This window comes from Leopardus geoffroyi, chromosome C2 (assembly GCF_018350155.1).
Source record: "Leopardus geoffroyi isolate Oge1 chromosome C2, O.geoffroyi_Oge1_pat1.0, whole genome shotgun sequence".
Taxonomy (NCBI): domain Eukaryota; kingdom Metazoa; phylum Chordata; class Mammalia; order Carnivora; family Felidae; genus Leopardus; species Leopardus geoffroyi.
In genome coordinates, this window is record NC_059333.1 from 25,117,047 (window position 1) to 25,143,295 (window position 26,249).

Here is a 26,249-nt window from a genome sequence, read left to right on the forward strand (position 1 = left end):
TAATCCTTACATTAAATTTGTTTCCATGCTTTAATGTTTCTTTTCTGAAATATCACTGTTTTCCCATAATCTTGCCTTTAGAATGATAGTAAGGATATTAAAAGAAATAGATACACTACAGTGTTAAATTCTGGAAAGGGAGTGTTTAGCAAATCAGCCATTTAAAGAATTTCTTAGGAAATATAGTACATATAAACATAGGGGAAGAGAAGGAAAATTAAAACAAGGTAAAAACAGAGAGGGAGGCAAACCATAAGAGACTCTTAACTACAGAGAGCAAACTGAGGGTTGCTGGAGGGGGGCTGGGTGGGGGGTGGGCTAAATGGGTGATGGGTATTAAGGAGGGCACTTGTGATGAGCACTGGGTGTTATATGTAAGTGATGAATCACTGGGTTCTACTCCTGAAACCAATACTACACTATATGTTAACTAACTTGAATTTAAATAAAATAATGGAAGAAAAATAAAATAAAATAAAATCCCAATGTATATATCAAAAAAAGAAAAAGGAAATATAGAACAAAGATGGAATACAAGACAGACCAAGTTAGAGGAAAAATAGCAATGTAAATCATGCACAGGAGAAAGTTTCTGTGAACTTTACAGGAGTTTCCTGATGTTAATTATTAGAGGATTAACTGTTTGAAAGACTATGAGTGTTCACTTTCTTCTAATGACAGTATAGTACTTAAAAATCAAGGCACTGGCCTTGTTAGCCTGTGCCTTTTTTGTATTTTAAAGAAGGCATGGCTGGTAACTTTCTGTTTTTAATAACCTACTTTTGAGCTCAACATTTCAAATTAGTTCCTATATAGAGGGCATGTACTATTTTAATGAGTAGGTCTCTAAAGTGTGTAAGACCAAAATTGCCTGATGGAAAGCTTGGGAACATTAAGAAAGCTGGCCACTCTCATACTCCCCAAGTTAAGGCTGACTCTATAGAGGTCAGCAACATGGTCCTAACTTTCTCCCTGTCCCAGCATTAGAAAATCAGAGTGGAATTTCTCAACACCAATGGCATACTAGGCTTCAGAGGAAACTTAAAACCAAAACATAACAGAACAAACACAGAAAACAAGCAAACAAAAAGGTAACTCATGAGCGAACATACTCTGAGACAAATTAAACAGGAATTTCTAGGAATGGTGTCCAATCATCAGTATATTTTAAAGTTTCCCAAATGCTACTGATATGCAGTTAGGATTTAGAACCACCGAGTTAGGTATAATTCAGTGGTTTGATCCATGATGTTAGCGGGAGAACTTTACACATGTGTTTCTCTTCAGCAGCACTGTCCAAGGCTGTCTATCTTTCTGGAGTTAGAGTGCAATTGTAGTAGCCAGAAGCTTCCATAAAATGATGTTCTTTCCTGAATACAAGAAGATGGCAGTTCAGCATTTGTGATGAACCAAACAGTCTGTGAGATTTATTTTCACAGAATGGAACAGTATCAACTGAACCAATAAAGGAATAAGAACAACTGAGACGTAAATATGTTTGGCGAGAGTTATCTTTCTCATTTATAAAAATTTCCTCCCTGCCTCCCAGTGGATTACGTAGATAATTTAAATGAGATATTATAGGTAGTCATCATTGCTCCTGACACTATGGTATGTATTAAATATCAATATCCTTCTTTTACAAGTGTGAGGTGTTAGGTTTTTGTTTTTGTTTCTTGCTCACACTTAAAAGGGATATAGCTTGTTTACATATCTGTTAAATCTTAAATAAGTGATTTTTCATTTAAACTATGATTTTGAGAAGAAACACTGCTCAAAATTACTGGCAACACTGCCTCCCATAGATTTTTTTTCCTGGAATTCTCTTAGAAGTGGCTTGTTGTGGCCAGGGTACTTAGAGGGAGCTTTAAACAACTGGTCTCTAGTGATTCTATAGAAAATTGGAATAGTGAAAATGTGTGTGGCAATGAAAAAATTCAACAAACTACAGGGCATAGGCTCTATTCTAGCAGCTGGCAGAATAGATGTAATGGCTGAGGATCAGCTCTGAGTAAAAGAACAGTCCTACACTCTAGAAATTATTTCACAGAATGGTTTGAAAACACATAACAGAATCCCGAATAACAATGACTTAAAAAAAAAAGAAATATTTCTCCCATGCACCAAAACATTCAGAGATAGGCAGATGCTGATATTCGTTCAGTGGTCCGGTGATGTTAGGGGCAGACTCTCTGACTATTTGTGGTTTCAAGATGACTTCTAAATCTCAAGGAAGTAAAACGGAGAAAGGAAAACAATGTTATAGGACTTTCTTCGCCAAATATCACTCCTAATCATATGGCATTTTTAAATGAGACAATAGAATTTGGGAACCAGAATAGAACATTAGACTGTTGGGGTGGAATAGAGAAGAGACACAATCTAAACTTGGCTGATATCAAAGTAATATTGATGATTAATTAATATAATACAGACTTTAAAATAAAAGATGCTCATCTTGTATTCCTGAGTCAACCAAGGCAAAAATCAACTCCAGGTGGATTCAACCTTGTGAAGAGTGAACTTATGAAGAGAAAATTATAAAACTTTTAGGGAATGATAGAGACGACTATCTTCACAATTATAAAATAGCAAAAGATTTCTTAAAAAAAGACAAAAAGTATACAAAACATAAGGAAATATATTGATAAATCATTAGCATTAAAACTACAATTTTATGTTTAAGTATGAACTAACAAGAGCAAAAGGCAAATCATAAACTAGCATATGCTATATTAATCACTAAACTGATGGATTATGTTATATAGATATGAAATGCTCATACAAATAATGCAAATCAGAAAAAGACAAACAACCACAGAAGAAAAGAGACAAGCATCATGAACTGGTATCTCACAGAGGAGACAGGGATGATCTATAAGCCTTGGACACTTTGGATACTCAGAAAAATACAATCTAACGTTAAAATTAAATGCCATTTTACACTCTTGGTATTGGCAGAACTAGAAATCAGAGAGTGGAAAGTGTTAATGAGGTAATGGAAAAACAGGTCTGTCACACTGCTGGGTCGTGTGTAAGTGGGACACTAACTTTAGAAGGAGTTTGGCATACCTAACATTCTAGTTCAAGTGTAGAGCAGTGCCGCAAGCTCCCAGGAAACACAGCTGCTTGCTCCGTCATGTGAATTTTCTCTGGAGAGGTTGTTTTGGGAAACCACCGGGCTGAAGAACAGTCTGTGAGAAGGGACAAAAGGTGAGAAAGGTGTTATTTTATTCCAGTCTCCTATCATTCCTTGGTCAAAATTCATCACATTCTGTACTAAATCTGAGGCACTTCAGAGTGTTATGAAGTCTCCCAGAGCTTTCGTGATCTGGTTGGGTTGACCTACAATCTGGAACCGATGCAGCTGTTACTATGTTGGGCACAGTAGAGATTTTTGGAGGTGAGGTATGACTGGGGTTCTCTGATTCTGGCACCAGTAAATCTAGGAAGGTGTATATTTTGGTCCAGTTTACTTAATGAAGTTAAATATTTGCAACCCAGTAACTCCCCTCCTAGAGAAACTCCAACATGTACAATCCAAGAGCTATGTATAAAAGAGTTTTACTCATAATTGAAAGAACTGGGAAAAGAAAAAGAGGAAAAACAAACAACCAAAAATTCTTTAAATGTGTGTCAAGAGTAGCTGGAATATGAAAGGCAGGAAGAAAATGAATAAGCTATAGCTACAGACATCAAATTACGGGAATATCATAAAACTGATGTTAAGCAAGAGGACCAAATCACAAAAGAATGTGCACAATGGGATTGTATTTAGATGTCAAATATTAGTCAAAAATACATTATTTATATACAAAAAATTCACCGTTCAAACAGAATTTAATTCCTGGAATGAGGGAAGTAGGTAAGATTGGAAAGTGTTCTTTCTATTAGAATTCCTGAAGTACAAGGAATATGCTACTTGTTATGCTATCTAGTGGATATTTGTGTGCACATTTCATTATTATTTTAGTTATGTTTAGCATTTTAGTTACATCAGATATATGTTTAATTTATTTTTCATATGTAGACATTTTACAAAACCAAAAAATTTATATAGTGCTATCTAGAAGATAAACAATGATGTGATTAAAGTTGTTAAATAACGCTTTATTGGTTGGAATGTTTAATTATGTTACAAAAATAACTTCATGATTTAATCTTAAGTTAGACAATTATAACTTTACTCTTAATTGCTTTTTCTATTATATTGAACTCAAAATAAATACAAATTCTAATGTTTTAGAGAAACATTGGACAACTAATTGCAAGAGAGTGAGTTGGTTACCTTTTGATCGTTTGGAGTTTGGCAATAGATTGACCCTCCAAATACACTTAGGAGCTAATGCTCCACTCTACCAATAAGTTCTTCAGATATTCTATTCGAGAAGAGTCATATTGCTATCTTCTCGTTGCTAGTGAAATAAATATAATTGCTTATTCCAAATTGAATAGGTAGGACACTTGCGTAAGAGTAATTTAAATGAGCAGATTTCAGACTAAAATAGAATGCTGTGTCCATCTTATTCATTAAGACTATGAGATTATTCATTTCACCTATTCAATGGGCATATAGGTAATAACTGAGATAAGACAAGCAGAATAATTTTAGACAGATTGTAACTGATTGATTTGACAAACCGTTAAAAGTATGACATCTCTATTAAAGTTGTTATTTTAAATATAATTATTGACAAAAATAGTTGAGGGACTCTCCCAGTTGTGCTGAAACCTCTCAAAAGAAAATAAGACCTAATATGATAAAATAATAAAAGTGGGTGATGTCATTTACATAATAGGTCAATATGTCCCATAGATACTCAGTTAAGAGAATGACAATGACTTTGGATTCAGAGAACGTGGGAAAATCATAAAATAATTTTGCAACTTTATTTACTTGCCTAATGTGAAAAATTGTATTTATCTTTCAAGATTAAATAAAAAATAGATATGCATGAAATTGATTTTACACAATACTATGACAATAAATTTAAGCAAGTCATTAATATCAAAACAAATTATCAATCCCTTTTTATTCCTCCAAAACATTAGTATCATGTTTCTTTAGAGTTCAATTACTAAAATAAAAAAATAATAATTAATGAAAAGTGATAATCTTCTAGTTTAAAGCTAAGTCATGTTTTTCTAGATAAATTGATCATATTAATCTAATAAAGTTTTTTTTAAAGAAGAAAGCACACAAGAAATTTGAATCTGTCAAAACAGATGACAAATCAAATCTAATATATTTCATTTTTCTTTATTTTCTGTTATTCATTGCATTTTTGTTGATGGAACTGATGTATCCTCTTATTCAACAAAAACTAATTTAAATATTTTTTCAATTGATAAACAAAAATTATTTTCCACCCATATTATTACTTCTAACTATATATAGGGTTTAAGAAATTAAAATACAGATATACACATAAAATTTGCTACCTTAAATGGATGTTTGGTAGTTTCCAGAATTCATATATTACTTTTATTTGTAATGTTGTTGTAGTTGTTATTAATGCTTTCTTTCATTAATGCATTCAAGTACATTCATTAAACAACTAGCCTGCTTTGTGAACACAATGAATTTACTTCATACCATCCCCAATAAATAATCTAAGTATTTCCTAAGTAACTACTACTTCAGACTCATCTCCTACATACCACTCTTTTTCAGAACCAATTGATTCTTCAAGTCATTCTTATATGGAAGTTTTAGTATTAACTCTAAATGAAAAAATAATAATCAAAAGTGAGCTGTGTGTCCCCATTTTTCCTAAGTAATATATCTGCTGAAATATTGATTATTTAAGGTGGTTTACAAAATACAGGAAAATCATTATAAACAATCACCTATAACTAGGCTAAAGTCTATATTAAAACTTTGCATTTGCTGAAAACAGGCAAAAAACCCATAAGACTTTAATGAGGTACAGAGTGGCTATTTTTGGTTGCTGTCCAGATGGTGGCAGGCAGAGGCAAAGACTACTTTGAGCACCTTCCTCAAACCCTTCATCCCACTGAGAAAGTTTAGATTTCTTTTCTTTGTTCATGATTTTTCTTTAAAGAACACAAATATACAACCATTACGTGACTTCACTTTCCAGCCAGGAAATGTCTTGCCATATTATTTCACTATTTTTGTGTGCCTGTTCTTGGCATTTTGACAACATGACAGGGATTAAGTACACAACAGCACACAGCATGAATTTAGCAATAGAAATCAGTAAATGTTCAGCTTTTTAACTCACAATCTGTTATTCCTGTACTAATGGATTTTGTTCTTATTAATAGCTATAGTGAATTTTCCAGTGAGAAGGTCCAGGATACACTTTATATCCAAAATTTTCAAAATATAATGTTCAGGCAGAGATCTTAATTATATTTTAGCATATTTTAACTGAATTTTGCTATTAATGCATCAAACTCGTTAAATAATTAAAATTAAAACACAGTGGAAAGTCAACATCTGGTTCCTATGTACAACAGTCTGTTTTCTCAAATTTAACAACACTTTTACTATAATACACACTGTATGTATACATTTTTTTTTCAGATTTGTGTTTTCTTCCAGAGATTTCTTTTAAGGCATATGCAATAAAACACAAACACATAAGTTTCTCTCCTTCTTTACACAATAGAATATACACTCTATATACTATCCGCTCATTTTGGAGACCTCTCCATATCAGAACAGACATATTTTCCCATTGCATTTGACAGGTGCACAGCATTTTGTTATATGAATGTGAATTAATTTATATAACCAGCACCCCAAAATTGATTACATAGTTGTTTATAATCTTTTGTTAATACAAGTGATGCTATAATGGTTCATCTTGTACACATGTCATTTCATGCATGCTATTACATCTTTTAAGTGAGTCCTCAGATAGAAAATGGTATTTCCATTAGCAAATGTTACAGATACTTCAAAACATCTGTATATATTTTCAATCCTAAGAATTTTACTGATCTGTACACCCACCAGCAATATATTAAAATGCTTCTTTCCCTAGAGCCTTGCAAAGTAAATGTATTATTAAACATTTACTTTTTTGTCAATTGGATATATCTGTCATTCTCAGTCCTATCAGGCCCAATGCCACTTTCTTTATTATAAAGGAAACTGTAATGCTCTCCTGTACTATGCTGCAGTGAAATTCATTCTGTACCTATCTACATAATTTCAAAATTAAACCAGTATGCTGCTATAACTCTAATAATGGAAAAATAAAATAAATGTTTAAGAAAATATGTTTCCATATGTAAATATACAGATGGGCCTACAAGAAGAATCATAATTAAGCAGTCAGATGTGTGTACTAAATAGAATTAACATACAGGCAGAGATGTGTTGGTAACTCAGACACCTTGAATGGAGGTGGCATGGCTGATGTGATAATACAAAATTGTGGACAACTCTTGATGAAGATGTGAAAACAAATTAGATATATCTATTGTTTCATAAGGTAGTTATATTGCCAAGATATTCGGTATAATATAAATCCCCTCCTCTAAGTATTTCGTGAAAACGTGTAAACCTGACAGAGGTTGCTAAGCTAATTATAAGCACCTCTTTTTTTTTTTTTTAAGTTTATTTATTTACTTTGAGAGAGAGAGAGCAAGGGAGGGGCAGAGAGACAGTGAAAGAGAGGGAATCCCAAGCAGGCTCCTCACTGTCAAGTCGTGGGACTTCAACCCATGAACCACAAATTCATGACCTGAGCTGAAATCAAGAGTGGGATGCATAATCAACTGAGCTATCCAGGCACCCCTATAAACAACTCCTATTTGTTAAGTTTATTTATTTGTTTTTGAGAGAAAGAGAGATGGAAGGGAGGGACAGAGAGAGAGAGGGAGAGAGAGAGAATCCCAAGCAGGTTCCACACTGTCAGCGCAGAGCTGGACATGGGCCATGAACACATGAAACCATAAGATCATGGCCTGAACTGAAACCAAAAGTCAGGAGCTCAACCTACTGAGCCAACCAGGCACCCCAACCAAGTCTTTTTAATGTTTGAATGTCTGGCAAAATTTTGAAAATTGTGTGGGACACCAGCTTTTTTGCCCTTTATGTGACTATAACAGTCATTGCGGGGCATCTAGCATCAATGCCCCCTAGGAGATAAATATCTGTTGTCACTTAAATCATTTTGCCAACTAAAAATACTCACCCAAATTTTCAATAGTCTTCTTTGGGATGTAAAGCTAGTACATTAGATAAAATGGTATCTTTGAGAACTTTAACTTTATTTTATCGTAGTTTGGTATTTGTTCATTGCCAGAAACTCTGGATAATTTCTAAAAACTATCTGAAGACAGTGGAATTCATTAACAGATTCAGGCAAAATTTGGAGAGCAGTCAGTACTTGGGAAAAGGTACTAGCAATAGAAAGATTTCTTGTTTTTACAACTATTCACTTGAAAGAAAACCATAGTCAGTTCTGTGCATAAAGGCCAAAACTCTGATAGAAAACTTGCACTTTTTCCAAACTTAAGAGCTAGAATACAAAGTTTGAAGCAGGTACAAGAGTTAGGAAAAGAGAACAGGATTCACAGAATGGAGATATTTTGAGTTGAGAAGCCTCCAAATCGCCAGTTAAACTCTGCCCAAATATATGTTCTATCACTGAACCGGGTATGGGGCAAACCCAACTCAAACCAGCTAAATATTAAAGAATTAAATTGTAATTTGAGTTTCTGAGATTGCAGGGGTGCCTGGGTGGCTCAGTCGGTTGGGCATCCGACTTTGGCTCAGGTCATGATCTCACGGTTTGTAGGTTGGAGCCCAGCGTTGGACTCTGGGCTGACAGCTCAGAGCCTGGAGCCTGCTTCAGATTCTTTGTCTCCCTCTCTCTCTGCCCCTCCCCAAGTCATGCTCTGTCTGTCTCCGTCTCTCAAAAATAAATAAATGTTAAAAAAATTTTTAAGAAAAAAAAAAAGAATTTGAGATTGCATTTAGGTCCAACCAAGGCAAATGCCTGCTAAAATAAAGAAACAAACAGAAAATTATTCAGAGGACTATATTCTTCATAACATGCAAGGCTTCTGTATTCGAGTTAAGATTTAGAGTTAACATATGAATATGAAAAATCAAGAAAATGTCACCCAGCCTCATTACCAAGAACAAAGGCTCAGTTGTTAAAATTAGTAAACATGGATTTTAAGGCAGCTAATATCACTATGTCCAATAGGAAAGGAAGATATACTCACATTGGATGAAGAGATAAGATGTCTCATTAAGAAATAGACTATATCACATATATACATATGCATATATATATATATATATATATATGTGTGTGTGTGTGTGTGTGTGTGTGTATATGAATCAAAGGGAAATATAGGGTCTAAAAATACAGTATTTGAAATAAATCACTTTCAGGTAGGTTTCACAGCAAAAAAGAGATGACAGAGGAAGAAGACATTAAATTATAAGATAGGTCAAAAGAAAATATCTGATCTGAAAAGTGAAAAATATTGTAAAAAAAAATACAGCTTCAGCAAATTCTGCAACCCTGTCAAACAGATTAACTTCTGTATTAGAGTCTTAGAAATAGAGAAGGAATGAATGAAAAAGGAAAAAAATATTGGATTTAATTATATATATATATAAATATATATATATTTGAAAAATGATAGTCAAGTTTTCCCCAGATATGGTGTGTGTGTGTACATATATATGTATTTTTTAAATACATATATCTGTGTGTATATATATATATATATATATATATATATATATATATAACTTCAATCAACCCAATGACCTCTAAGCAGGTAAAATACAAGGAAAATCACTTCTCTGTTCCTTATAGTCAAATTACTGAAAAGCATAGATCTTTAAATTAAAAAAATCTGGACTTAAATCTAGCTTATCAGAAACTATTGAGGCCAGAAGACCATCCCTAAACATCTCTAAAATGAAACGTCTCTAAAATGCTAAAAGAAAATAACACGTAATGAAGAATCTGTATTTAATGAAAATATTCCTTAAAAATAAAGGAAAGAGTGGCGCCTAGGTGGCTCAGTCAGCTAAACGTCTGACTCTTGATTTCAGCTCAGGTCTTTATCTTGTGGTGGTGAGATCAAGTCCCACATTAGGTTCTGTGCTTAGTGTGGAGCCTGCTTGGGGTTCTCTCTCCCTCTCTGTCCCTCCCCCACTCATGCTCTCTTCCTCTCTCTCTCTCTCTCTCAAAATAAGTAAACATTAAAAAAAAAAAAAAAGGAATGAAGTCAAGAATAATGATGACTTTTTTTGAGTTTATTTATTTATTTTGAGAAAGAGAGAGCATGTGTGCATGCACAGGCAGGGGAGGGGCAGAGAGAAAGATGACAGAAAGGAACCTAAGGAGGCTCTGCACTATCAGCACAGAGTTCCAAGAGGGGCTCGATTACATGAACCGTGAGACCATGACCAGAGCCGAAATCAAGAGTCTCAGGATGTCTTTAGATAAAAGAAAATTAAGAGAATTTGTTGCCTACAGAATTTTATTTAAAAAAAATGTCAAAAGCAATTATTTGAACTGAAGGGAAATGAAAAGCATATATTGACTCCGATCTTAAGGAATAATGAAAAGCATTAAAATTGCAAACATCTAGGTAAATATTAAGGACTGTTTTTCCTCTAAGTACACTGTAAACCCTATATGATATCTATTTCTTTTAATGTTTATTCATTTTTGAGAGAAAGAGAAAGACAGGGTGGGGGAGAGGCAGAGAGCTAGGGAGACACAGAACTGGAAGCAACCTCCAGGCTCTGGGCTATCAGCACAGAGCCCAAGGCGGGGCTCGAACTAATTAACCATGAGATCATGACCTGGGCTGAAATCAAGAGTCAGATGCTTAACTGACTGAGCCACCCAGGAGCCCTAACCCTATATCATAGTTAGAACAGAACCTATATTAATGTCTTATGGGATGTTTTAACATCCACAGATGTTTCTGAATTCTAAAGCATAAAGAATGGGGTGGTTGATAAATGGACTTAAATCACTGTAATGGTCTACATTTTACTTTCAGTAAAGCAACACTTATTCTAAATAAATTGAAAGTCTAAGAATGTACATTGTAGTTTCTAGAGAAATCATGCATGAACGTTTGATTTTCTTGTCTTTCCTAATAACTGGTAGCTTAAATATTTGATTTCTTTATTCATTCTCTCTCTTTGTCTCCCTCTGTCTCTCCTTGGACTTTTTTTTTTTTTTGAGGTTTATTTATTTCTGATAGAGCACAAGTGGGGGAGGGGCAGAGAAGGAGACAGGATCTGAAGCAGGCTTTGCACTGACAGGCTGACAGCAGAGAGCCCAACAGGGGCCTTGAACTCAAGAACCACAAAATCATGACCTGAGCCAAAGTCCGACGCTCAACCAACTGAGCCACCCAGTTGCCCCATTTCCTTCGACTTTTAAATTAAGATAATATAATAACTCTATTTGGTTTATTTAAGCCATTGCAAAATATTTCGTTTTGATTTTATTTTTTATGTGTCAATATTTCTATATTTTCTGTTATTCTTTGTTACGGTAGTAATTTTGATTTCCTTTTCATCTTCTATATAAAAATAGCTTTTTGCCAAAGGTTTCTAGTTCTTTTGTATCACCAATCATAACCCAGGTGTTTCCTGAGTTGAAGAAGTTCCCTGGGAGTCTATTGGGAAGGTGTTTACATGGACTTCTTTATATGTGCCATCTCAGAGACCATATGGATAATTCTTTGTAGTGCCATGGTATCTATGCTCCTTTAGTGCAACCAGAGCAGACTAAGGAGCAGGTGATTTGTTTTTCCACATCAAGATAAGATGCTCAACTGCAGGGCAATGAATTTTTGTTGGGGATCTCTGCGATGTTCCACTGCTTGGCCCATCCTTTCCTCCCACACACCGTGTGCACGAACTCCACCATGAAGAGACTTACATGCATTTTGGAGTGTGAGGATTAAATATGTTTTTCCATTTCACTAAAAAGTGTTGACCATGCTTTTGTGTTTGTTTGTTTTCCAATATTTCTATTGTTGCTTTTGGTTGTTCTCCAGGAAAGAAAGAGGACAGTGCTGACTCACAGAGTAACGTTTACATGGGAATTCAATACTATTTTACATTCATATAAGTGCACTGCTTTTTTTCCTCTTAAAATCAGTGTACTATGTTAATTTTCTTTTGAAAAAAAAAAGGTATAGCATTTTAGTCATTTTGTAATCTGGACCATCTCAAAAGAAACTACCTGTTTTATGAGAAAAGGTTTATGTCCTAGTTTGAAATAGAATATTGGATTTAATTAGACATTTTATTTTTAAGAGATATGCATTGACTCCATTGTCACAAATAACAGGTAAATATTTATGACAAATTAAACTCTCATAAAATATGCTCTCCCAATGTGAGGTAAAAGCCAATAGTAGTGTAAACTGTCTACATTGTAGAAGAAAAGAATTTTTGATTGATTAATAATGGTGTACGTTACTTCTTTTTCACTTTGCTAAACTTTTCCTGGTAGGCTACATATCAAAATAATTCCTAATTATGAGTCAGTAACCTAAATATGACATTTTATTTATTTCATCCAACTTACAAAATAAATAAGCCTTATTTCACAGACTGCTCATGTGCTGGGTTACATTTCTATAACACATTTCTAATAATCAAATACATGCCTTTTTTGTTCACATTTACGGCTGTCTCTTTGTAGAAGAGGGATCAATAATCATCTGACTGGGGTTTTAACAGAGAAAGATAAAGAGCAAAACCTAAGGAAAGCTCACACTAACACATAATTGGAAATAGAATTTGAATGTTTTTCAAACAGACAATTGTAGTCTTTCTTACATGCAGCAGACATTTTCATTAAATAGATTCCTTGGTAATAAATTGTATATTTACAAGGGCTTTGTTTGCAGTGTCCCTTTGAGATGATACATCAAGTTCAGAAGCATCAATAAAAGTGACTTTAATATCCAGGAAAATACTGATGCAGCTGTTTGTTTTCCAACAGTGCCAGTGACTCATAAATAACAAAGTAACACAGGCATACCTTGGGCAAAGTGGCTGTATTATCCTTTCTATGACTCTAATACCAGGAAATCAGTTACTGACTTCAAATTTCTTAGAAAATATGCCTTCTAGTTCTAGACAACGTTCAACTCTAAACACTAACACCTGAAACAAAATCCATGACCAAATAAGTGGGATTTCCACATCGAATAAAGTTGAACCACTCTTTAAGAGTCATTCTAGAAATTTTGTGCGATTTCATAGTTTCAATATCTCATTATTTAAGAAAGAAGAATTTTTAATCAGCCTCACCTGGAAAGAGTCAACCAAAATGAAAATTAAACCAAGGGAACTATGCCTAAAAAAAATACAGAAAAGAATGATATCTTGAATTTAATAAGCCACTTTACAAAGAGGTAAACATATTTATATATTTGTCTTTATAAAAATTCTAATTATGTTTGTAGAGTAGATATTACTGCCTCAGGGGAAATAGACACTTTTATTTGTAGTCATAGAGTCCTAAATGGAGTCTGAACTAAAATATAAGAGTATCGGGGCGCCTGGGTGGCTCAGTCGGTTAAGTGTCCGACTTCGGCTCAGGTCATGATCTCTCGGTCCGTGAGTTCGAGCCCCGTGTCGGGCTCTGTGGTGACAGCTCAGAGCCTGGAGCCTGTTTCAGATTCTGTGTCTCCCTCTCTCTCTGACCCTCTCCTGTTCATGCTCTGTGTCTCTCTGTCTCAAAAGTAAATAAACGTTAAAAAAAAAAATATAAGAGTTATCAGTTCCCAATCTAGTGCTACATTAAGACTACACTGTATTATATTTTTAAATAGTTGAAAGCGTACTGCCACTATCCACGTCACTCCAAGGCTGCTTGACTATGTAAAAGGTTGTTTACATAGGTTCCAGGAGAAGCTTACCTGTTTGGTTAGCTTTGCATAAACAATCCTCCACCCCTTTATCAAATCCTCATTTATGTCCTCGATACAAGTATATTTCTCAGCTACATTCTTTAGTTTGTATGGTCTTTATAACTGTCTGTCTTTTTACAGTGACTCCATTTCTTCTCCCCATCTTTAAAATAATCACATGGAAAAATGTCCTATTAGTCACAATTTTGCTGCTCCTATTCCAGAAAAATAATGAATAAACTGTCTCTAAATAAAAAAATAGCAATATTCAAGGATTAATTATGGTGAAAACATCACATCACACCACATCACATCATAACATAGCATAACATGACATAACATGACATCAACATAACATATAAAAAGAGAAGTTTGTTTTCCAAACTTCCCAACTTTGCTTTCTGTACTTCTATACTTTTTTGTTTCTTGCTATACGTCTTTACTGATTTGTACTTCTCTCCTTTCATATTGTTCTTAGCATTTCCTTCTCTATTGGAAAAATGTTGAATATTAATTTATACTTTAATTTGAAAATTATCTCAGCATTTTTCATCTTCCAAGGGTATTTTTTATGACAAGCTTTCACTCCTGCTAACAACTTGCATTGATTTCATGTCACTTGGGAGAAAGGATTTGGGAGTATAGATGTTCCCCATAACCCTGAAATTAAAGCCCACAGAGGCTCATCATCTGCCTAAATAGCAGTACTCGGCCTACTAGCTGTTCTATTAGTAATGCACCACTCCCTATAAAGGTCTGTGAAATTACATGAACAAAGTTATTATAATGGTGAATATCATTCACCAGAAGAGAAATTAATTAGCCTTAAATATTTAATTTTAAATTCATCTAAGTATACTTTGTAAGCCAGTATCTTATGTTTAATGCTGCCATTTGGTTCATTTATGACAACATATGGTAAAAGGAAAAATGTTTGTGTGTGTTTCTTTAAACAGAATCAGAGCTGATGGGATTATTGGGTTAGGGAGGGGAAGCTAGTTATTGAATTATAAATTCAGTAATTGGATCTGTCTGGTTCTCTGTCCTCTGAGTTTAATGCAGGGACATCAAACACTTCTCACCTTCTGGATCTGAGTACTTCATATCAGTCATGTTATCAGCAGGCTTTTTACTGTTTGAAAGCACTGAATCTCTGGGGACAGCTTATTATAAAGAAAAAAAACACTGAATCTTCATTTTTTTCTGTTAAAAAAATGTATCATCAAAAGTCCTTTTTCTCGTAAGCTTAATACAAAGACATCAATATGCACAGCTGTCACCTTGTAACTTTCATATTTTTATGTACAAAATCACAGTGCTTTCTCTGTCAGATTATTCCAGAAAGTAGCTACAGAAGATAAACCTACCTAATAAATGTTTTAAAAGATTCAGACTTTCCACAGTTAGGGTTTCAACAAAGAATTTATAAATCTATTATTGGAATTGAGCTTTTTCAGTATTCAGACATCAAATTTGAAATCATATGATGTTTCACAGTAACAAGTGTTCAGGTACAAGTATTACTTGTACTATACAAGTAATACAGTAACAAGTGTTACTTATGGAAATATAATAGATATTTTTGAACCACTTTCTTTTTAATATTTCAATGAGTACTGTAATAATTTCTCTCCACTGGTATCTATCATCAATATCAGTTTCTAGTGCAGAACAGTCTTTAAAATGATAATACCAAACATCTAATTTGCTCCTAGTATATGCTCCATGCTTTTGTATTGATCTTCTGTTCTATACAATCTAAATGTAGACACTACGATTCCATTTCACAGACAGAGAAAGCGAGACCCAGAAAAGCAATGTAAATTGCCAATATCACGGAAAGGGTCAGCTTTTGGTTTCACTGGTTGCCTCTATTGATTTCCTGTTTATCATTTTATTGATTCCTGCTCTCTAATTATTAATATTTCTTTTCTTCTGTTTGCTTTAGGCTTGCTCTTTTTCTCTCATTTTCTGAGATGGAAGCTGAGGTTACTGTTTGCAGATCTTTCTTTTCTTATATATATGTTCAATGTTTCAGATTTCCTTGTAAGCATTGCTTTCACAGCATTTTATAAATTTTATTTTCATTTCATTTAGCTCAAATAATTTTTAAAATTTCTTTTATGACTTCTTCTTTGACCTATGTGTCATTTTGAAGTATGTATTTAATCTCCAAATATTTTGCAATTTTCCAGCCATCTTTCTAGTTTAATTCTATTATAGCCTGAGAACATACTTTATATGATTTCTATTCTATTAAATTTGTTAAGGTACGTTTTATGGCCCTGTTCTGTCTTTGTGAATGTTCCATGTGAACTTGAGAACAATGTGTATTCTGCTGTTATTAGATGAAGTATTTTACAATTGTCAATTAGATTCCTTTGGTTGGTGTTGCTATTCAATTTAGCTATATCCTTCCTAATTTTCTGCTACTTGATCTATCAATTACTGACAGAGGTGTTTTAAAGGTTCAAGTATAAGACTGAGTTTGTTTGTTGCTTCTTGCTGTGATGTCACAGTTCTGCCTCCCCTATTTTGATGTTCTGTTGCTAAATGCATACCAGTTATAGATTAAAATGTCTTCGTGGAGCATTAACCCCTTTATCATAATGTTATGCCTTGTTTTCTTCCTGATAATTTTCCTCATTCTCAAGTCAACTTTGTCTGAAATTAATGTAATTACTCCAAATTTTGAGTAGTGTTACCATGGTACATTTCCCCCCCTTCTGTTTATTTTTAATCTCTCTGTGTTTTTATACTAACAGTGGTTTCTTATAGCCAATGTATAGTTAGCTCTTTTTTAAAAAATAGATTCCCCTGACAATCACAGTTTCTTAATTGGTATATTCAGATCATTTACATTTAAAGTGATCATTAATGTAATTGAATTAATAACTACCATACTTTTTAGCTATTTTCGATTTCTCACACTTCTTCTTCTCATTTTTTTCTCTTCCCTTTGTTTTCTGCCTTCTCTAGTTTTAATGAACATTATATATGATTCCATTTTCTCTCATCTCTTAGCATATCAAGTTTACTTCTTTTTCATTTAAGCGTGGGGATTGGCCTAGAATTTGCAATACACTTTTACAACTAACCTAGGCCACTTTCAAATAACACTATGACACTTCATGGCTAGTGCAGATAACTTATAACAAATTATTCCCAGGACATACCTCCCTCCAGTCCCTTATAATATTGCTGTTGTTTGTTTCACTTACTCATAGGAACATACATTATTTCTGCTACTATTTTGAAGTTGCAGTTACCTATCCTATAGCATGAGAATGAGGAAACTAAGATCTTGTTTTATCATTTATTCCTTTTCTCGTACTCTTTCCTTTTTTCTGTATATCTTAAGTTTTTGATCTATAATTTTTCTTCTCTTGTAAGAACTTCAGAAAGATATTTATTGTGAAGAAGATCTACAGGTAACAAATTCTCTCAATTTTTGTTTGAGAAAGTCTTTTTTTTCCCCTTCACTTTTGCTAAATTCTTATCTGTTACCATTATAATAATTAGCCCTGGGAAAATAAACATAGGTTGATCTGAATCAAATTGAAATAAATCATGTTGAAATGTATACTTTGCTTTTACTTTCCCATATCTTACAGAGATTGATACACTAAGTGGATCCTTGCTTATTTGGGACAAATATAAAAAATAATGCTTAGGTTACTTTCTAACATTTCATTAGGAAAAGCCATTATAAGCCTCATAAGTCAGGAGGGCCTGAATGGCTCAGTTGGTTAAGCATCCGACTTCAGCCCAGGTCATGATCTCACGGTTCGAGCCCTACATCTGTCTCTGTGCTGACAGTTCAGAGCCTGCCCTGCCTCGGATTATCTGTCTCCCTCTCTCTCTCTCCTCTTCCCTCTCTCATGCTGTGTCTCTCTCTCAAAAATAAATAAACACAAATAAATAAATAAATAAATAAGCCTAACAAGACAATCTAATTATATTTAACATATCTATTATTGTGCTCATTCCTTCAATGGTTATTAGACTTATATAAGCTTAGAGAAATCCTTCAAGCTCTATGAAATAAAACATATATAATATGGCTAATGATAACATGAAGCATAAATGCAAATTACCAAATAATTTTACATGTCCTTTTTATTTTTGCATTTTATAAGAATGAGCATTTTTACTTTACCATTTACAGAAGTGAGCATCTGAATGTCTTCAACTCCCTCTGAACTTTTATTCTCTGGGAAAGCAAATTGTATTTCATTACCTTTTTTTTTTCGGCATTTATCATTTCTTAGTAGTTTCAGCAGCAAATTCCAGTTCTCTAAAATAATGAAATATTCACATACAGGTCATCAAGTACTCTAGAACAAAATGGTAGATGCTTTTTTCTCTCACTTCAATGAAATATATATTTATATATATCTATACCCAAATTTATGTTACCATATAGTGAGTGCATACACACACACACACACACACACACACACACACTAAGAATAGCATATGAACTTGCACTGGGACACAGCTGTGTATTACAGCTATACCTCTTTGAATATAAGGCAATATGCTAGTTTCTGTTATCACAATTCCCAGTCACATTTAACCATGCACCCTATATTTTATTTATACTGATAATCCTGATGCAAATGAAAGAAGCATATTACGGAAGTAATGAGATTCAGTAACTAGTTTTATGTACTGAAACTTTTTTTTTTTCTTTCTGAGCAGAGGCAGTCATATACTTTATGTATCTACCTTCAATTCACTTCTAAGCAGTGCAAGAATAGTTTTTTCTTCCTTTTTTAAAAAAAATTTAAAACAGATTTAGTAGCACGTAGAAATTATGCATGTGACTAATGGTGACAGGTGTGTTTGTACAAATACGACCCAAATACAGCTTTATGTGATCATTTCTTTCTATTAAAATAGGATGCATCAAAAAGAAAATGAAATATCTAAATCCATCTCCTTCCTCATGATTAACGAATCTAGCCTGTCTCTCGTGAACACCATCTGCTCTCTCAAGCACATTTATAGATAACGCTTATCAAAACTGGAGGGGATTATGTGGAAGCAAAGAGAAACAATAAGAGTAGTTTAATGAAATTCTATGACAAACTAGAAAGGAAGAACACATCATCTTTCAAAATAAAATCTCTGAGCTCTCAGTAGGCAAAACCAATATTTGCAGAAAAATATTTATATACCTTAAACATAATGCAATCCCAGAGTTGCTGATGTAAATTGGACTTGGCCAGAAAGTTGCATTTATGAGGAAATTGAATGATGCTTTATCGATTATACCTAAGTTTATATAAACAAATAAGCTACCGACAAAGTTGAAATATAAGTCACAATGTTGGAAACTTGATTATATTGATCTATTGATGTAAGTTACAGTTTGCATTATCATATTTTCTTTCCTGGTGGATGAAATTCACAATTGTTCTTTACATCTTGGCTTTGAGTTTCTTTACATCTTTCCCATCTGTAAATCACATTAATACCTTGTTAAGTTAACATAAATATATGACAAGCTGTAATGATTTAACATCTAAACACATGACTTTAGGGCTGTTGCTATCCATCTACATTGTGTCTGTTCTTGCAGTGTCTTCTCATGAAGGAGGACTAGACATACGCACTAGACTACGCATCCCCTACAGAGGTTGATCTTGCTCTCTTTCTTCTCTGTGTGGGTAAATTATTGTTCCAACCAGCACGCGACTATGTTGTGTCTCCCTTGGACTCTGACACCAGGATGCAATGGGCAGAAGTGCTTAACCTCCACAACAGAGCATAAATAACATTTACTGAACACAAATGATCCAAAGAAGTTTTACTAGTCAGTGTATGGGTTCTCGTTTTCTTTTTTCCTACTCCCTGTGATTGTGGAAGCTAGTATTGGTATAAAACCTTGTCAGCCTGGGTTCCAAAGTGATAGACATGAGTAATCCTCCCTGCTAACCTACAATAGATATATAACGTGAGCAAGAAACAAACTCTATCAGTTTCAGATACTGAGCTTTTTCAGTTTTGTTTTATTTGCTTTGTTTGTAACCATTGCCATCCTGAGCTTTCCTAAATGATATAAGAACTAAGCTTCCCATGGAAACATTTGAAATAGTAATTCATAAGGAGCCCTATTTTCCATATTGTTGAGTTCTATAGTTGTCTCCTTGTCACATATGTTGTACACGTTTTGTCAAACACCTCAAGTCTGCTTCAACCCAAGAGCCCCTAAACTTGCTCTATCTTTATTCAGAGGGCTCTTGTTTCGGATTTCAGCAATGCTCATTCTCTCATCCGTGCTCCAAGGCACCCTCCCAGAAGGATTGTTCTTGACCACTCAATTCAAACAAAACATCCCTTTAACCAGCCACGGTCTCTCACTTCACTGAACTTTGTTTAGCTACTTATGAGTCTTCCACCTGCTTTGTGCTGTGTGCTTCACAAAAAAGGAGATTTCCTCTAGTCTTGTTTATCATTATATTTCCTAGAACCGTTTCTGATATGTGATCTGATTGTGATCTGATGTGATCTGATGTGATCTGATTGATGTGATCACTACACAGACACATGTTATTGAATGAATAAATGGACAGCTTTGAACCTAATATATTCACAAGTCACGGAGAAAGCATTAGTATAGCTGATTTTCATAAATGGGCAACATCTTCAACTTGTAATTAGCATTGTGGCTGGAAGGAAGGAGGACATTGAGCTTTCCAGAAGATGCCAGTCTCTGCCTCAACTCTGCTTTAAGACTTCTCTTTTCCCATACCTCCAAAGAGAACATCTAGTGACGATTTTATAAATATTTTTCTTCTGCTATTATAAGTTTGAGTTGGCCATCATGTAATGGTGAACTTTAGAAATGGAAAGAGTTGCAGTTAGTGTTTACTAATTACCAGTTATGTGTCAGAATCTCTGCTGAATCATTTACATATTGTATCCTAATTCTCAAAACAATGTCTTGACATAATTATACCTTTACTGGATACAGAGGCGGAAACTGAATCGCAGAGATACCAAGTGCCTATCTTAACATCATACCACTAACAAAAAGTCAGCAGATTTTAAAGTAGTATTTCTCCAAGTGTATTCTCCAGATCACCTGCCTGAGTGTTGCCTGAGAACGTTCTGGTAATGCAAATTTTTGGATTCCACCCCAAAGCTACTAAATCCCAAACTGTGTATGAGGCCCAGCCATCAGTGTTTAACAAATCCACTACATAATGCTGATATAAGCTAACATTGGAGAACCACAGCTTTAAAGCAACAAATCCAAATAGTCACATGGTGAGCATAACTGGAAAATTTAGACCATAAAGCCACAATCAATTTTTTAAAATATTTATAAGAGTTGTCCTATACTGTAGTAACCAAAACAGGTGTGCACGTACTAGGACGGTTTCCACTATGAGGTTAGTGGGTTATGGTTTTGCAGTTAGGCCAATAGAAACCCAATAAATATGAATTACTATTTAAATAAAATCACATATTTTCAAGACTGTTAGTAAGAAGCTTGATGTCAGTGAGAGGGACAAGAGCTAAGAGAATTATGCTGCCGGAACTAATTTCCCATCAAGATGCAGCGTGAAAAGCCAGTGGGGATTGTGGAAGAAGTTGCTGAATTTAGGAGCTTCCACATGAGACCTACTGAGAAAATACTAGTCTTTAGCTTCCAGCTTGGCTGCATGCTGGAAACAAACAGCTTAATTGAACTTTAAAAGTCCCAGCACAGGTAATATGTTAATTTGACATTGTCAAACAAAGTACCATTTCAGTTATAATGCTCACTTTCCTTTATAAACAGGAAGACTGGGTGTGTTCAGTAGATCACAATTTTAATTTATGGTTTTTAAGAAAGTAAAAGCCTCAGGCTCAGACCTAGACAAATACATATTTGTTTTTCCTTCAAGAATAATTTGATAACTTTGTATTTACTTTACTGATTTAAAGACTTTTTTTTGGTTGTTCTAGGCCCTCTTTAAGAAATCTCTAGGCTATACCCCCATATCTGTGTCTTATAATGGCCATATATTAACTCTTTTAGGCAAATTTGGTCTCTTCATTGTATATAAAGCCTTCTGGCACGTAAACATTTCTATACCTTGGTTTTCTTTACTTTTTTTCCTATTTTTTAAAAAAATGTTTTATTTATTTTTGAGAGAGAGAGAGAGAGAGAGAGAGATTCTGAGCAGGGGAGGGGCAGAGAGAAAGGGAGACAGAATCTGAAGTAGGTTCCACGCTCTGCACTGCCAGCACAGAGCCCAACGTGAGGCTCGAATCCAGGAACCATGAGATAATGACCTGAGGTGAAGTCCCATGAGTAAACAATTGAGTGACTCAGGTAACCCTACTCTTTTTTTTTTTTTTTTTTTTAATTGTTCTGTCTTTTTGGCTAATTCTAGCTTTTTGGCTTTACACTAAATAGCACTGTTCAGTTATCACTACCCACCCCCAAACTTTGAAAGTATTTGTCATTTGAAAGTCATTATTATTAATATGCATGTGTTACATTTTTACAGTTTTCTATAGATTCCAACAGTTTAACTTTGAAATCGTTTCCTGTGTGTGATACTTTTTTCTTTATATTGATTATAAGGACTTTTGTTGGCAGATGTTTACATATCTTTGAATATTAAGTGCTACATCTGAAATGAAGAAAACAGCTAAGAATTTTTACACATAAATTATAATCTTTTATTTTCCAAAAATAATGTTTGTGTGAAATTTCATAATTCTCTGTGAGGGACTACACTATTGTTCCATATGTTAAGCATGGTTATTTTTCTAGCCTGTGAGATCTGCCTCTTTCCTAAAAATTAAAAATAATTTGCATGACGACTTAAACATTTAAGTCCAAGTTTTCTTTTAGAATATTCATTACAACAGGAGATGGCTAAGTGCTACATTTGACCATGCCAATGAATATTTGTTAAAATTTAGTTAGTCCATTTGACATTTGACTAATTTTATTTCCATGCATATACTGGAGGATTAAATGCACATGCATCAGAAATAAAAAACAAACCAGAAGACTTCCTGAAATGACAATTAGTATTATTTTACAGTGCTTTTTACTGCAGCCAATTTTCTGATGTTGTTATTTCTCTGTGACAAAATTACTAAATACATAATGGAATACATCAAGAAAACACTTAGAAATATTTTATTTTTTAAATACATTTTTCTCCTTCCTTTTTCCATTTTCTTTTCTTTTCTATTTTATTCCAAAGAGTCAAGGTAAGCTGAATTTTAGACATATGAGTCGAACTTTTTAAACAGACCCTGAAATGAATATATCTATATATATTACAAATAAATAATATATATGTGTGTGTGTATATATATATATATATATATATATATACAGCTTAAGAACTTAAACCCAATATTCACTTATAATTATAGACTGAATTATTATAAATGCATTTTTTTCTAAAAACTGCTAAATTATTCCTTACAGTCTTATTAGTTATACAGAGCAAATTTTATTGCTTTTCATACACAGATGAGGAAAACAATGTCACAATTGTCTTATTTTCTTCCTCCTAGAGCTAGAAAACTGGCATACTGTCCCAGATTTTCTGGCTACAAGTGTGGGGCACCCTCGCTCTAAAACACACTGCTTCTCTCATCAATGTATATGTGACTGAAAGACATGTTGGGGGAGATTGAAAATCCATAGACACAAGACACTGAATCATCTTGCTTTTTAATCTATTTCTATTTTTGACTGTTAAGATCAACTCAGAATCTCATCTGAAATAAAGATACAAATATATTTTTATATCTGGGCTTATTTTTAGTGAAAAATGATGCTGTTGTACAATAGGTCTCATCTGACATGTACATCATCTGCTGAAGTATATGTGCTGATATTTAGCACAATAACTGATAAATAGTCTCCACAGGTAAGTCAGAGAGAAGAACTTTCATTAGTTTTTATAAACCGTAACTTTGCCAAAGAAAGGCAAGATACCATACAGCTATAAGCCTAAGGATTGACTGTCCAAGTATATGTCTTTAGCTCCCTTTAGCTCCCTCAGGTCAGCTCCCTCAGTGATCAATTAAAATAATAACAGTAATAAAAATTTTTAAATGAGGCAGTTTAATTGCGTATCTCCATGTGTATTACCAATAATGGTCTAGATCCTACAATGCATCTGATTTTTTCAAAAATGTAGGATGATGCTAATGCTCTCCGTATCCTTCTAAAAATTCTATTTAATTCCTATCTGAGTCCAAGAAATATTTATGGCATGTAAGGTGTGGGGTTTTTAACTATACTTCTCAAAATCATAGGTTCTGGGTGAGTTAACCATTCTGTTTTGTGGGATTTTCATCTTGACACTATGGTTGCAAATAATTTTATCTTGTTTATCTCCATTTTTAAAGGCTCATTTTGCTGTGTTGTTGAGAACAGACTGGAAGAGGTGATCGGGAAAGGCAGGAAGACTTCTTTGAAGACTATTACAGTCATTCCGGTGAGAGATGACTACATGGATGGAGTGAGAATTAGTCAGTGTTTGGATCTGTTCTGGTGAGAGGGGGGAAGGGAAAAGATCATAGGCTTAGTTTGGCTCTCCTACTTTGAAATGCCTACACATCAAAGGAAGATTAGTAGGGTGGCAGATATAGGGCTAGCATTCAGAAGGGGGACTTGAGACATGCACAGTTGTGACATGGGGAGGGTATGAAGTGCAGGTGACTACATAGAAAAGAAAGACCAGGGGCGCCTGGGTGGCGCAGTCGGTTAAGCGTCCGACTTCAGCCAGGTCACGATCTCGCGGTCCGTGAGTTCGAGCCCCGCGTCGGGCTCTGTGCTGGCAGCTCAGAGCCTGGAGCCTGCTTCCGATTCTGTGTCTCCCTCTCTCTGACCCTCCCCCGTTCATGCTCTATCTCTCTCTGTCCCAAAAATAAATAAACGTTGAAAAAAAAAAATTAAAAAAAAAAAAAAAAAAGAAAAGAAAAGAAAGACCAAAGACTGAGTGAGTCCTAATCCTAGCCTAGTCCTTAACTCTAACCCTAGTCTTTTTTTTTTTTTTTTTTTAATGTTTCTTTATTTTGAGAGAGAGAGAGACAACAGAATGTGAGCAGGGGAGGGGCAGAGAGAGAGGGAGACATAGAATCCGAAGCAGGTTCCAGGCTCTGAGCTGTCAGCACAGAGCCAGATGCAGGGCTCAAAACCACAGGCTGTGAGATCATAACCTGAGCCAAGGTCGGACACTCAACCGACTGAGCCACCCAGGTGCCCCAACTCTAGCCTTAGTCTTAACTATCCAAATGTTTAGAAGTTAGACATGACAAAAGATCTTTTCTTTTACGAAACTCTACTCCGTCTCTACTGAACTTTTTCATTAATGTTTGACTTTTCAGCTTTTAAATTCATCTTCACATTGTTCAATTTTAACAAGAATCCTGTCAAGTCAATTTAGTTAAAATCTCTTGATATCTGATTGCCCCGATAGCTAACTGGATTCCTCATTCTCCACCACCCCTCAAGTCATGTTTGATCACCCTGGCTTGCCTTCAGCAAAAATCCTGTTGGATTGGTTTAGCCAGAATCCCCTCACAACTCTGATGCTTCCTCTTAGTAATTTTCCATTCAGTGACTCCCTCCCTGCTCTGTGGCTAGAAATTCCCACTTGCCCATGTTGTATTTGGAATTGAGTGTAATCTCTCACCCGTAGCAAGATGCTACTGCAGTGGTCCCTGGGCCTCTTGTGATACTCTCCTTGAATAAAGTCTGCTTTACCATCCCTATCAAGTGTCATGAATAAATATATACATATTTTTTATTTTAGCAGAGGAAGGAGAGAAACCAGCATAAACACTTAGAAGGAGCACCAGTAAGGCAGCAGGAAAGCTGAGAGTGGGGAGTCCTGCGAGCCTAGTGAAGGTAATGCAGTGAGTGCTGGTGCATGTACTTTCTTCAGGCCTGAGAAGTGATGATTTAATTTAGTACAGCGAAGGTGAAGAGAGATTCCTGCGGATTGGTGGACTGACAGACAAACTGGGGGAGGTTGAAGAGAGAGTGGGAGAAGTGGTGACACTGTGGCAGTTACTTAAAAAAAAAAGTTTGCTGGGTGCCTAGGGGACTCAGTGGGTTAAACAACCAACTCCTGATTTGGGCTCAGGTCAGGATCTCACAGTTTCTGAGTTGGAGCCCCAATTGGGCTCTGTGCTGAGAGTGGGGATCCTCCTTGGGGTTCTCTCTCTCTCTTTTCCTCAGTCCCTCGCCTGTTCACTCTTTATCTCTCAAAATAAATTTAAAAAATTTTTAAAAATAATTAAAAGTTTTTCTGCAAAGGAGAGCCAGCAAAGGATACAGAGTGAGAAAAACAGGGTCAAAAATTGTT

At 34.6% G+C, this 26,249-nt stretch overlaps 1 long non-coding RNA gene across 2 annotated transcripts; it reads left to right on the plus strand.

Annotated features, from left to right (window-relative positions):
* Positions 1-3,078: 3,078 nt before the first annotated feature.
* On the plus strand, positions 3,079-26,016 carry LOC123610686. Of its 2 annotated transcripts, none has more exons than XR_006718246.1 (3): positions 3,079-3,213; positions 24,286-24,408; positions 25,695-26,016. It is a non-coding gene; the product is annotated as an uncharacterized LOC123610686 (long non-coding RNA). The 2 variants fall into 2 exon arrangements; XR_006718247.1 differs by having other exon boundaries at positions 25,698-26,016.
* Positions 26,017-26,249: the final 233 nt, after the last annotated feature.